Genomic DNA, 12167 nt, shown 5'->3' with positions numbered 1-12167 from the left:
TGCTCTCTCTTTCTTTAGTTGCATCTCTTGTGCAGCAATGGAAGACCTTACTTTTGCATCCTAAGCTTCTGCACGGACAAGAGCCTTTTCTTTCATTGAGGACTTGCTAGAGCTGTTTGCTTGTGACCTGGTCCTGTATGATGATGCCTGGCTAGCGGACATTGTGTGGCTTTTGCTGGCTGCTTAATGTCTCTGTGCAGTCTGTACAGTCTATGTAGAAATGGAATTCAGCGAGGTCTGGATCATGCTGCACTTGCTGGGGGCTGCACTCCCACTTCTTGTGACTGTATGGCAGCTCGCAGGAGCTTGTACGCAGGACTGCGTGTGTGATGGCGGCTCTGTATAGTCAGATCCACTATCGCTGGTGACTAGCATCTGTTTTACAGTTCTGTCTTCTTACACGTTCACACAGTGTGCAGTCTGACATTCAGCATAAACCATTCCTGTCTTCCAAATAAGAGGACTGTTCTTTGTAGTCTAACTTGTTTATTGGTCAACAGGTTGTACTCTCTGTGCGGTGTGTATGAGTGAGAGATTGTACATTTGATTGGTAAAACTACAAGAATACAAATAGCATGTATCAGTATAAAGTATAGATAGCATGTATTATAATATTAACAGTCATCAGTGAAAGCACATAGTAAAATGGCTGTCTATACATAGGATTGCATCTCTAGCTAACAGTAGAAACAGCTCCCTGAGTAACAATTATAACTAGCTGAACAGCTAATATCCCTGAAACAAAGATAGATCTCTCACCAGATATGCTTTTACAAAGATGGTGAAGCTTAAGAAGGAGATATGCAGAAGGACAGCTCTGCTGATGTGCCCTGGTGACTGGAGGCTTCTCTTTCCCAGGATGCTTTGCACTCCCACAATGCTTTGCACCACCCAGTCTTTGTAACAGGAAAAGCAAAGTGTAATACAACCACACTAATCACTACAGAAATACCAAAACTAAGGCAGGCGTGATCTGTAATGATTCTCAACTCTGCTGGGCAGAACATTCCCCATGTAGTAACAATTTTGAAGTATCTATTTTTATGACTCTGTATGTGCCATTGCTTTATTATTCAGTCTAGAAATTGATTGCTATCAGTTTGCAATACAGTCCCAGTTGGGGTGTCCCTGTACAGTTTGACACTAGCAGCGCTGGTTGGATATTATCAGACTGTGGAGGGACACCCCCAACTGGTAATAAGCATCTGGACCTGAACTGCAAATTGCAAACACACCCAAACATGCACAGTTGTCCTCCACCAATTTACAAAGCATCACTTTTGTCAAAATGAATGAGGCATGGATCTGTGAAGATTTTCACACATGGTGGCTATTTATCACAAGCACCACCGGCATGTCTGTCTGTCTGTCAGCCGGCTGTCTGTTTGCCATCATCTTCTATACCATATGGATTCTGCTGCCACCATCACCACAGCTGCTACTCTTTATACTGCCTCAACCATTATCCCTACCTAGCTGCTACCACTACTACTACACAGCTGCACACACATATACTGCCTTGTCTGTTCCATTCTGTGCTGCTGCCGCTGCTATTGCTGTCACATGCCACTATTACTTACACACCTTACCTTACCCTTTCCACATCCACACTGTACTGCTGCTTCTCCCAAAAATAATAAGAATTTTTCAAGCCATGTTCATAACCAGCCACTGTTTCTTCTGACAATTAACCCTTGTGTAACCATCTGCACCCATTAAGGCATCATTTTTGGATACTAGTTTCCAACAAGCCACTGTTCTTTTTTACTGCCCCAATAACTTAATTGAAATGTATTTTTATATATATTTTTTAAACATAACAAATGTGATGGTGCAATGTGATTTTAAACAGTTTGCTTACACCGTCAACCAGGCGTTTAACCATAGCTATAAAAAAATAAAGAAATACAAGGTGGTCTATCCTCATTTTTAACTTGTATGGAAAATACTGCATGGTTTAAAACTAAACAAATAGGATACATTAAAAAAGACAAAAAAGTTCATTTAAATATATGACTAGAGTTTAGATTCCTTACTGCAATGCCATAAATTTGTTTATTTAGTGTAATAATATTCATATACTGCATTTGCATGTTTTAGAAAACCAAAGTTTCAGAAATCTCTACATTAGACTTGCTTTAAAAATATCAAAAGTTTAAGTACAAATTTAGTTACAAACAGAAAGTTTATATTTCTTTTCAAACAATGTAACAAAATGTTTATTTTAAGAGTAAATGTACTAAATTGAATTATATTAAGTGAAAGCCTATCTTCCTATGACATCTTCCTAATGTCTGCAGTAGTGCCAGATTTGTATCTTGATTCACTTACTGTACCATATAGATTTTATATTTTCCTTTTTCTCTCCATATTGACTATGTTTTCCTACTGAACTTTGGCTACGGACAAAAAGAATTGCATAAGACCCAGGAGCTGGAATGGTGCTCTGCAGTAAAGGCTTACTTTCCATACAATATTAGAATACATATCAACGAGACATGTTATCCTCTTTAAACACTTTTAGCAATGTAAACATTCCAAAAATGCCTGTAAGCTTTATTGTAGGTCATGAGGAAATGGCTCGAACATTCCACTAGCTCTGGTCCTGGTAGAGTCTATAATCAAAAAGCGATATTCTTCAGATTAACCCATGACATGCCCTTAATGACAAGAACAGTGGATAATATTCCCTTTATGAATACCAATATATTGATTTCCAAATAATCATGATACCTATAGGTAGAACAATATTTTTGAGTATATCTTGGGGAAGTTTATTTGGTAAGATTGGTATGCATTATTTAGTACACAATTCTCCAGTGGCCATGTGTCTAGAAATGTATTGCTGGCATCTTTCTTTTCGATTTACACTAAGTAACCAAAAAATAAATAAAAATATGCACCCAAACAGAAATGTTAGACTGCTGTAACATTTACCATGCATTTATACATCAGGCAGATATGTAAATGATCACAGGTGTGGTCTGGTTAGACACTGGTTCTTGCCACAAAAAAGGCGTAAAAGTGCTTTGCCTTATAAAAAGGCTCTTTTGGGTAGTGTATCTCCTGGTGAGAGATTGTTGACCACTAGATATGCCTCTACAACGGACATTTTGCCAAGTTGACAGTGCATCATTGGACTAAGAGGAGCAGGATGGTCGACGAATTGCTTGCCATCTAGGCTGTACTGAAGGAGCTTTTAGGAGGTGTTGGGAGCAGTGGTTACTGAAGACATATACACACACACACATGCAATGAACAGGCTCTGGATGGCCCAGACAGGCCTCCAGTAGAGAGAATGATTTGATCCGCCAAAAAACATAAGCAGCTCCAATCAAGCTATTATGGGACCAGCTGGGACACCAGCATCAGCAACCTACAAATGTGCAGGATCTGCAACATCTGTGGGCAAATGTGCTGCAGGATACCATATGGAACCTATCTGCCTCCATGCGAAACTGAACCTCGTCTTGTATCCAGGCTAGAGGCAGCCCCACAGGGTACAAGAGCCTCATTTCAAATGTAGCGTTTTTCCCAATTAAAAGCCCTTCACTCTAATATTGTAATTACTTAAATCCCATTTATAAGGTTTTATTCAATTCCAACAATTAAATATATTTTCTATTTATGCTTATTAAAAATTCTGTGGTTCCTGACATTATCAAGCTAAAAGAAATCACAACCAGCCATATAATATTTATACAAGGATATATATATATATGGTAAGCATGCTAGTCAAAATTGTTAGTTAAAAAATTAGCCACATTCAGCATCTGTCCGCCTTACTGTCATGAGGGAGAAGGAAAGGAACAACATCTGTGTGTCCTCTGATCAGCAGCTGTCTCTTTTTCAGCCCATAATCCTTCTGCCATTACACTGTGATGTGCTAAGTCATTTTCTTTTACAAATGGTAGTTTTGTAAGAAGAAGGGACAGATGGGAATATTACTACAGGATCAGGCTTCACAAATGGTTTATAGTCTATAACCAGGAAGACCAGGTCTGCATCTACATGTTCATACCTTCAGGGCGCTATCTGGGCAAGTGCCTTTGGTGTTGGGTGGGAGGGGGGCAACAACAAGCCACACTACTTTGGTTAGGGTATTAGTTAGAGGGCTAAGGCAACTTCAGCTTTGCTCTAGAAAAGGAAAGCCTAGCTTCAGTTCTGGCATAGGAGCTATATAAATGGACAAATAGGACATATTTCATATTTAATCAAGACTTTATAGAAAGCATTTTTTTTTCCAAATTAGATGTATTGGACCAATAAAAATATGTGCAAGTGTACATACCTGTATAGGGGAATTTATCAAGCCCTGATCTCCTGAATTCTGGCTTCAAAAGTTACAAAGTAGGACTTTTTAAGTAGCATATTTAAGCTATTAAAGATGAGTGAATCCATTGCAAAGTTTGGAATTTCAACCCATTTTTTTAAAAAGAGATCTGGTATTAACAAATCAGAATTTTGTTTGATTTGAGTTAGAAGAAGAGAGACAGAGAGAGAGAGGAAGAGATAGAGGGAGATGGGGAGAGAGAGACTTTTATAGGCAATCAGGGCACTTTTGGGTCAAATTTATTTGGACCCCTTTTCGGACAGTCAATTCACCTAAATCAGATCAGAATCTAATTTTAAGAAATGTGCTCATCTATTAGTTATGTTCACTCCAGATTTATCACTGCAAATTTTTAGGAAATTAGCAAAAAAAAAAATGGGGTTGAGTACAGAACCTGTGAGTAGGATTTCAAATTTATTTGGACCCCTTTTCGGACAGTCAATTCACCTAAATCAGATCAGAATCTAATTTTAAGAAATGTGCTCACCTATTAGTTATGTTCACTCCAGATTTATCGCTGCAACTTTTTAAGAAATGAGCAAAAAAAAATATGGGGTTGAGTACAGAACCTGAGTAGGATTTCTAGACAAAAGTGTTAGGTGTAGAAATGCGGCAATTTAACAAACAGCATTTGATAAATTTGACATAAAAATGGCACTTGATGCAGTACAGGTACTTTTTTTTATTTGGAGCATGGTACCATATGAGCAAAGATACAGCCATATACTGTAACTATTATACATTTGCTAATTCATGCGTATACCCACTATATCCTGTTGAATTTGTTTTTTCTTCATTGTTGAAACAGCATCTAGTGTAGGCAGCAGTGAGTCTATGTTTATGCTTAGGTACTTAAGCTGGCCATACACATTAGTTGAATGTCAGCTGAACCTGACGATTACGGTGGGACCATCTAATGAATTTGTGGTGTTTTGACTTAGTTTAGGTTACGATAAGCCATCACTTAATTGGTTTGGCAGTGGCATACCTCCGACCCTCAGGAAGCTGAGTGGGCATATGTATGGGGAATGATCAGTCAACTGTTCGCTGAAGTGTACGAAAGCACAAAGGTGAAATGGAGGCTTTCACATGGAGAGTTGTGGACAATCCATAGTGTCAACTCCTGTTTTACCTAATTACTTTTGATATGGCATCTCTGAATGAAAGTGGTGGTATACAGTCGTGGCCAAAAGTTTTGAGAATTACATAAATATTGGAAATTGGAAAAGTTGCTGCTTAAGTTTTTATAATAGCAATTTGCATATACTCCAGAATGTTATGAAGAGTGATCAGATGAATTGCATAGTCCTTCTTTGCCATGAAAATTAACTTAATCCCAAAAAAAACTTTCCACTGCATTTCATTGCTGTCATTAAAGGACCTGAGATCATTTCAGTAATCGTCTTGTTAACTCAGGTGAGAATGTTGATGAGCACAAGGCTGGAGATCATTATGTCAGGCTGATTGGGTTAAAATGGCAGACTTGACATGTTAAAAGGAGGGTCATGCTTGAAATCATTGTTCTTCCATTGTTAACCATGGTGACCTGCAAAGAAACGCGTGCAGCCATCATTGCGTTGCATAAAAATGGCTTCACAGGCAAGGATATTGTGGCTACTAAGATTGCACCTCAATCAACAATTTATAGGATCATCAAGAATTTCAAGGAAAGAGGTTCAATTCTTGTTAAGAAGGCTTCAGGGCGTCCAAGAAAGTCCAGCAAGCACCAGGATCGTCTCCTAAAGAGGATTCAGCTGCGGGATCGGAGTTCCACCAGTGCAGAGCTTGCTCAAGAATGGCAGCAGGCAGGTGTGAGCGCATCTGCACGCACAGTGAGGCGAAGACTTTTGGAAGATGGCCTGGTGTCAAGAAGGGCAGCAAAGAAGCCACTTCCCTCCAAAAAAAACCATCAGGGACAGATTGATTTTCTGCAGAAAGTATGGTGAATGGACTGCTGAGGACTGGGGCAAATTCATATTCTCCGATGAAGCCTCTTTCCGATTGTTTGGGGCATCTGGAAAAAGGCTTGTCCGGAGAAGAAAAGGTGAGCGCTACCATCAGTCCTGTTTCATGCCAACAGTAAAGCATCCTGAGACCATTCATGTGTGGGGTTGCTTCTCATCCAAGGGAGTGGGCTCACTCACAATTTTGCCCAAAAACACAGCCATGAATAAAGAATAGTACCAAAACACCCTCCAACAGCAACTTCTTCCAACAATCCAACAACAGTTTGGTGAAGAACAATGCATTTTCCAGCACGATGGAGCACTGTGCCATAAGGCAAAAGTGATAACTAAGTGGCTCGGGGACCAAAACATTGAAATTTTGGGTCCATGGCCTGGAAACTCCCCAGATCTTAATCCCATTGAGAACTTGTGGTCAATCCTCAAGAGGCGGGTGGACAAACAAAAACCCACTAATTCTGACAAAGAAGTGATTATGAAAGAATGGGTTGCTATCAGTCAGGAATTGGCCCAAAAGTTGATTGAGAGCATGCCCAGTCGAATTGCAGAGGTCCTGAAAAAGAAGGGCCAACACTGCAAATACTGACTCTTTGCATAAATATCATGTAATTGTCGATAAAAGCCTTTGAAACGCATGAAGTGCATGTAATTATATTTCAGTACATCACAGAAACAACTGAAACAAAGATCTAAAAGCAGTTTAGCAGCAAACTTTGTGAAAACTAATATTTGTGTCATTCTCAAAACTTTTGGCCCCGACTGTACATAGGTACAATGCACTAGGTTTGGGTGCAATACTTAAAGGGCTTCTGTCACCCCACTAAAGTGATTTTTTTTTTTGGGCTAGTTAAATTAGTTATATAGCGATATATTAAAATATAATAGTGTTCCTTACTTTGATCCAGCAGTTTAGTCAAAAAACGAAGTTTTATTATATGCAAATCCGGTCTCTACCAGCAAGTAGGGCGTCTACTTGCTGGTAGCTGCTGCAGAAATCCGCCCCCTCCTCTTGTTGATTGACAGGGCCAGCCGGGATCTCCTCCTTCGGCCAGCCCTGTCGGCATTTCAAAAATCGCGCGCCCGTGTTGAATCTGCGCAGGCGCTCTGAGATGAGGAGGCTCGTCTCCTCAGAGCTCCCTCAGTGCGCCTGCGCCGATGACATCATCGAAATGGAAGACGTCATCGGCGCAGGCGCACTGAGGGAGTTCAGAGGAGATGAGCCTCCTCATCTCAGAGCGCCTGCGCAGATTCAACACGGGCGCGCGATTTTTGAAATGCCGATAGGGCTGGCCGCAGGAGGAGATCCTGGCTGGCCCTGTCAATCAACAAGAGGAGGGGGCGGATTTCTGCAGCAGCTACCAGCAAGTAGCCGCCCTACTTGCTGGTAGAGACCGGATTTGCATATGATAAAACTTCGTTTTTTGACTAAACTGCTGGATCAAAGTAAGGAACACTATTATATTTTAATATATCGCTATATAACTAATTTAACTAGCCCAAAAAAAAAAAATCACTTTAGTGGGGTGACAGAAACCCTTTAACCACCTCAGCCCCCAGTGCTTAAAGAGGACCTTTCACCTGGAAAAACATTGTGAACGAAGTATGCTGACATGGAGAGCGGCGCCCGGGGATCTCACTACACTTACTATTATCCCCGGGCGCCGCTCCGTTCTCCCGTTATGCCCTCCGGTATCTTCTCTCTTTAAGTTATAGTAGGCGGTGTCTGCCCTTGTCCTGTGGGCGTCTCCTTCTCCTAGGCTGCAGCTCTGGCCAATCGCAGCGCAGAGCTCACAGCCTGGGAGGTTTTTTTCTCCCAGGCTGTGAGCTGTGCGCTGCGATTGGCCAGCGCTGCAGCCTAGGAGAAGGAGACGCCCACAGGACAAGGGCAGACACCGCCTACTATAACTTAAAGAGAGAAGATACCGGAGGGCATAACGGGAGAACGGAGCGGCGCCCAGGGATAATAGTAACTGCAGTGAGATCCCCGGGCGCCGCTCTCCATGTCAGCATACTTCGATCACAATGTTTTTCCAGGTGAAAGGTCCTCTTTAAACACCCTGAAAGACCAGGCCACTTTTTACACTTCTGACCTACACTACTTTCACCGTTTATTGCTCGGTCATGCAACTTACCACCCAAATGAATTTTACCTCCTTTTCTTCTCACTAATAGAGCTTTCATTTGGTGGTATTTCATTGCTGCTGACATTTTTACTTTTTTTGTTATTAATCGAAATTTAACGATTTTTTTGCAAAAAAATGACATTTTTCACTTTCAGTTGTAAAATTTTGCAAAAAAAAACGAGATCCATATAGAAATTTTGCTCTAAATTTATTGTTCTACATGTCTTTGATAAAAAAAAAATGTTTGGGTAAAAAAAAAATGGTTTGGGTAAAAGTTATAGCGTTTACAAACTATGGTACAAAAATGCGAATTTCCGCTTTTTGAAGCAGCTCTGACTTTCTGAGCACCTGTCATGTTTCCTGAGGTTCTACAATGGCCAGACAGTACAAACACCCCACAAATGACCCCATTTCGGAAAGTACACACCCTAAGGTATTCGCTGATGGGCATAGTGAGTTCATAGAATTTTTTATTTTTTGTCACAAGTTAGTGGAAAATGATGATTTTTTTTATTATTTTTTTTTTCATACAAAGTCTCATATTCCACTAACTTGTGACAAAAAATAAAAACTTCCATGAACTCACTATGCCCATCAGCGAATACCTTGGGGTCTCTTCTTTCCAAAATGGGGTCACTTGTGGGGTAGTTATACTGCCCTGGCATTCTAGGGGCCCAAATGTGTGGTAAGGAGTTTGAAATCAAATTCTGTAAAAAATGACCTGTGAAATCCGAAAGGTGCTCTTTGGAATATGGGCCCCTTTGCCCACCTAGGCTGCAAAAAAGTGTCACACATCTGGTATCTCTGTATTCAGGAGAAGTTGAGGAATGTGTTTTGGGGTGTCTTTTTACATATACCCATGCTGGGTGAGATAAATATCTTGGTCAAATGCCAACTTTGTATAAAAAAATGGGAAAAGTTGTCTTTTGCCAAGATATTTCTCTCACCCAGCATGGGTATATGTAAAATGACACCCCAAAACACATTCCCCAACTTCTCCTGAGTAGGGAGATACCAGATGTGTGACACTTTTTTGCAGCCTAGGTGGGCAAAGGGGCCCATATTCCAAAGAGCACCTTTCGGATTTCACAGGTCATTTTTTACAGAATTTGATTTCAAACTCCTTACCACACATTTGGGCCCCTAGAATGCCAGGGCAGTATAACTACCCCACAAGTGACCCCATTTTGGAAAGAAGAGACCCCAAGGTATTCGCTGATGGGCATAGTGAGTTCATGGAAGTTTTTATTTTTTGTCACAAGTTAGTGGAATATGAGACTTTGTATGAAAAAAAAAAAAATCAGCATTTTCCACTAACTTGTGACAAAAAATAAAAAATTCTAGGAACTCGCCATGCCCCTCACGGAATACCTTGGGGTGTCTTCTTTCCAAAATGGGGTCACTTGTGCGGTAGTTATACTGCCCTGGCATTTTCCAGGGGCCCTAATGTGTGGTAAGTAGGTAAATGACCTGTGAAATCCTAAAGGTGCTCTTTGGAATATGGGCCCCTTTGCCCACCTAGGCTGCAAAAAAGTGTCACACATGTGGTATCGCCGTATTCAGGAGAAGGTGGGGAATGTGTTTTGGGGTGTCATTTTACATATACCCTTGCTGGGTGAGAGAAATATCTTGGCAAAAGACAACTTTTCCCATTTTTTTATACAAAGTTGGCATTTGACCAAGATATTTCTCTCACCCAGCATGGGTATATGTAAAATGACACCCCAAAACACATTCCCCAACTTCTCCTGAGTACGGCGATACCAGATGTGTGACACTTTTTTGCAGCCTAGATGCGCAAAGGTGCCCAAATTCCTTTTAGGAGGGCATTTTTAGACATTTGAATACCAGACTTCTTCTCACGCTTTGGGGCCCCTAGAATGCCAGGGCAGTATAAATACCCCACATGTGACCCCATTTTAGAAAGAAGACACCCCAAGGTATTCAATGAGGGGCCTGGCGAGTTCATAGAAATTTTTTTTTTTTGGCACAAGTTAGCGGAAATTTATATTTTTAATTTTTTTTTTACAAAGTCTCCCTTTCCGTATAACTTGGGACAAAAATTTCAATCTTTCATGGACTCAATATGCCCCTCACGGAATACCTGGGGGTGTCTTCTTTCCGAAATGGGCAAAAAAAGAGGGTTAGTCAGCACCTCCCAGTGCGCAGGTGCACGCCGCCATGGCAAAGACCTAGAGGAAATAAAGGAGACAATGCGGCAGCACTCTGCAAATCAGACAAAGTACAACAATGCTTACAAAAATTATGGTGCTAATACTACGCTTAAAAAGCGAGATGCTTGGTCAATGCATTTTGTACAAAACCATCTAAGCCCGTATGCCAAACGTCAAGGCGATCTCTGTTACACGGGTCCTAACACTAAATACTACCTGTTATGCGCCATAATGACCGCCATAAAATTCAGAGAGTGTTGGACCCACATGCATGTTGGATCCACTCTGCCTTTTTCCGTTTTTTGTGCCAAAATGGCCTCCATCCTTTATTTCCTTTCCGAAATGGGGTCACATGTGGGGTATTTATACTGCCCTGGCATTCTAGGGGCCCTAAAGCGTGAGAAGAAGTCTGGAATATAAATGTCTAAAAAATTTCACGCATTTGGATTCCGTGAGGGGTATGGTGAGTTCATGTGAGATTTTATTTTTTGACACAAGTTAGTGGAATATGAGACTTTGTAAGAAAAAAAAAAAATAATTCTGCTAACTTGGGCCAAAAAAATGTCTGAATGGAGCCTTACAGGGGGGTGATCAATGACAGGGGGGTGATCAATGACAGGGGGGTGATCAATGACAGGGGGGTGATCAATGACAGGGGGGTGATCAATGACAGGGGGAGTGATCAATGACAGGGGTGGTGATCAATGACAGGGGGGTGATCAGGGAGTCTATATGGGGTGATCACCACAGTCATTGATCACGCCCCTGTAAGGCTTCATTCAGACGTCCGGATGCGTTTTGCGGATCCGATCCCTCTATCAGTGGATCCGTAAAAATCATGCGGACGTCTGAATGGAGCTTTACAGGGGGGTGATCAATGACAGGGGGGTGATCAGGGAGTCTATATGGGGTGATAACCACAGTCATTGATCATGCCCCTGTAAGGCTTCATTCAGACGTCCGGATGCGTTTTGCGGATCCGATCCATCTATCAGTGCATCCGTAAAAATCATGCGGACATCTGAATGGAGCTTTACAGGGGGGAGCTTTAAAAGGGGGGTGATCAATGACAGGGGGGTAATCAATGACAGGGGGGTAATCAATGACAGGGGGGTGATCAGGGAGTCTATATGGGGTGATCACCACAGTCATTGATCACGCCCCTGTAAGGCTTCATTCAGACGTCCGGATACGTTTTGCGGATCCGATCCATCTATCAGTGGATCCGTAAAAATCATGCGGACGTCTGAATGGAGCTTTACAGGGGGGTAATCAATGACAGGGGGGTGATCAGGGAGTCTATATGGGGTGATAACCACAGTCATTGATCATGCCCCTGTAAGGCTTCATTCAGACGTCCGGATGCGTTTTGCGGATCCGATCCATCTATCAGTGCATCCGTAAAAATCATGCGGACATCTGAATGGAGCTTTACAGGGGGGTAATCAATGACAGGGGGGTGATCAGGGAGTCTATATGGGGTGATCACCACAGTCATTGATCACGCCCCTGTAAGGCTTCATTCAGACGTCCGGATGCGTTTTGCGGATCCGATCCATCTATCAGTGGATCC

The sequence above is a fragment of the Bufo bufo genome, chromosome 5 (genome assembly GCF_905171765.1).
Source record: "Bufo bufo chromosome 5, aBufBuf1.1, whole genome shotgun sequence".
In the NCBI taxonomy this organism is placed as follows: Eukaryota; Metazoa; Chordata; class Amphibia; order Anura; family Bufonidae; genus Bufo; species Bufo bufo.
This window is presented reverse-complemented; position numbering follows the sequence as displayed.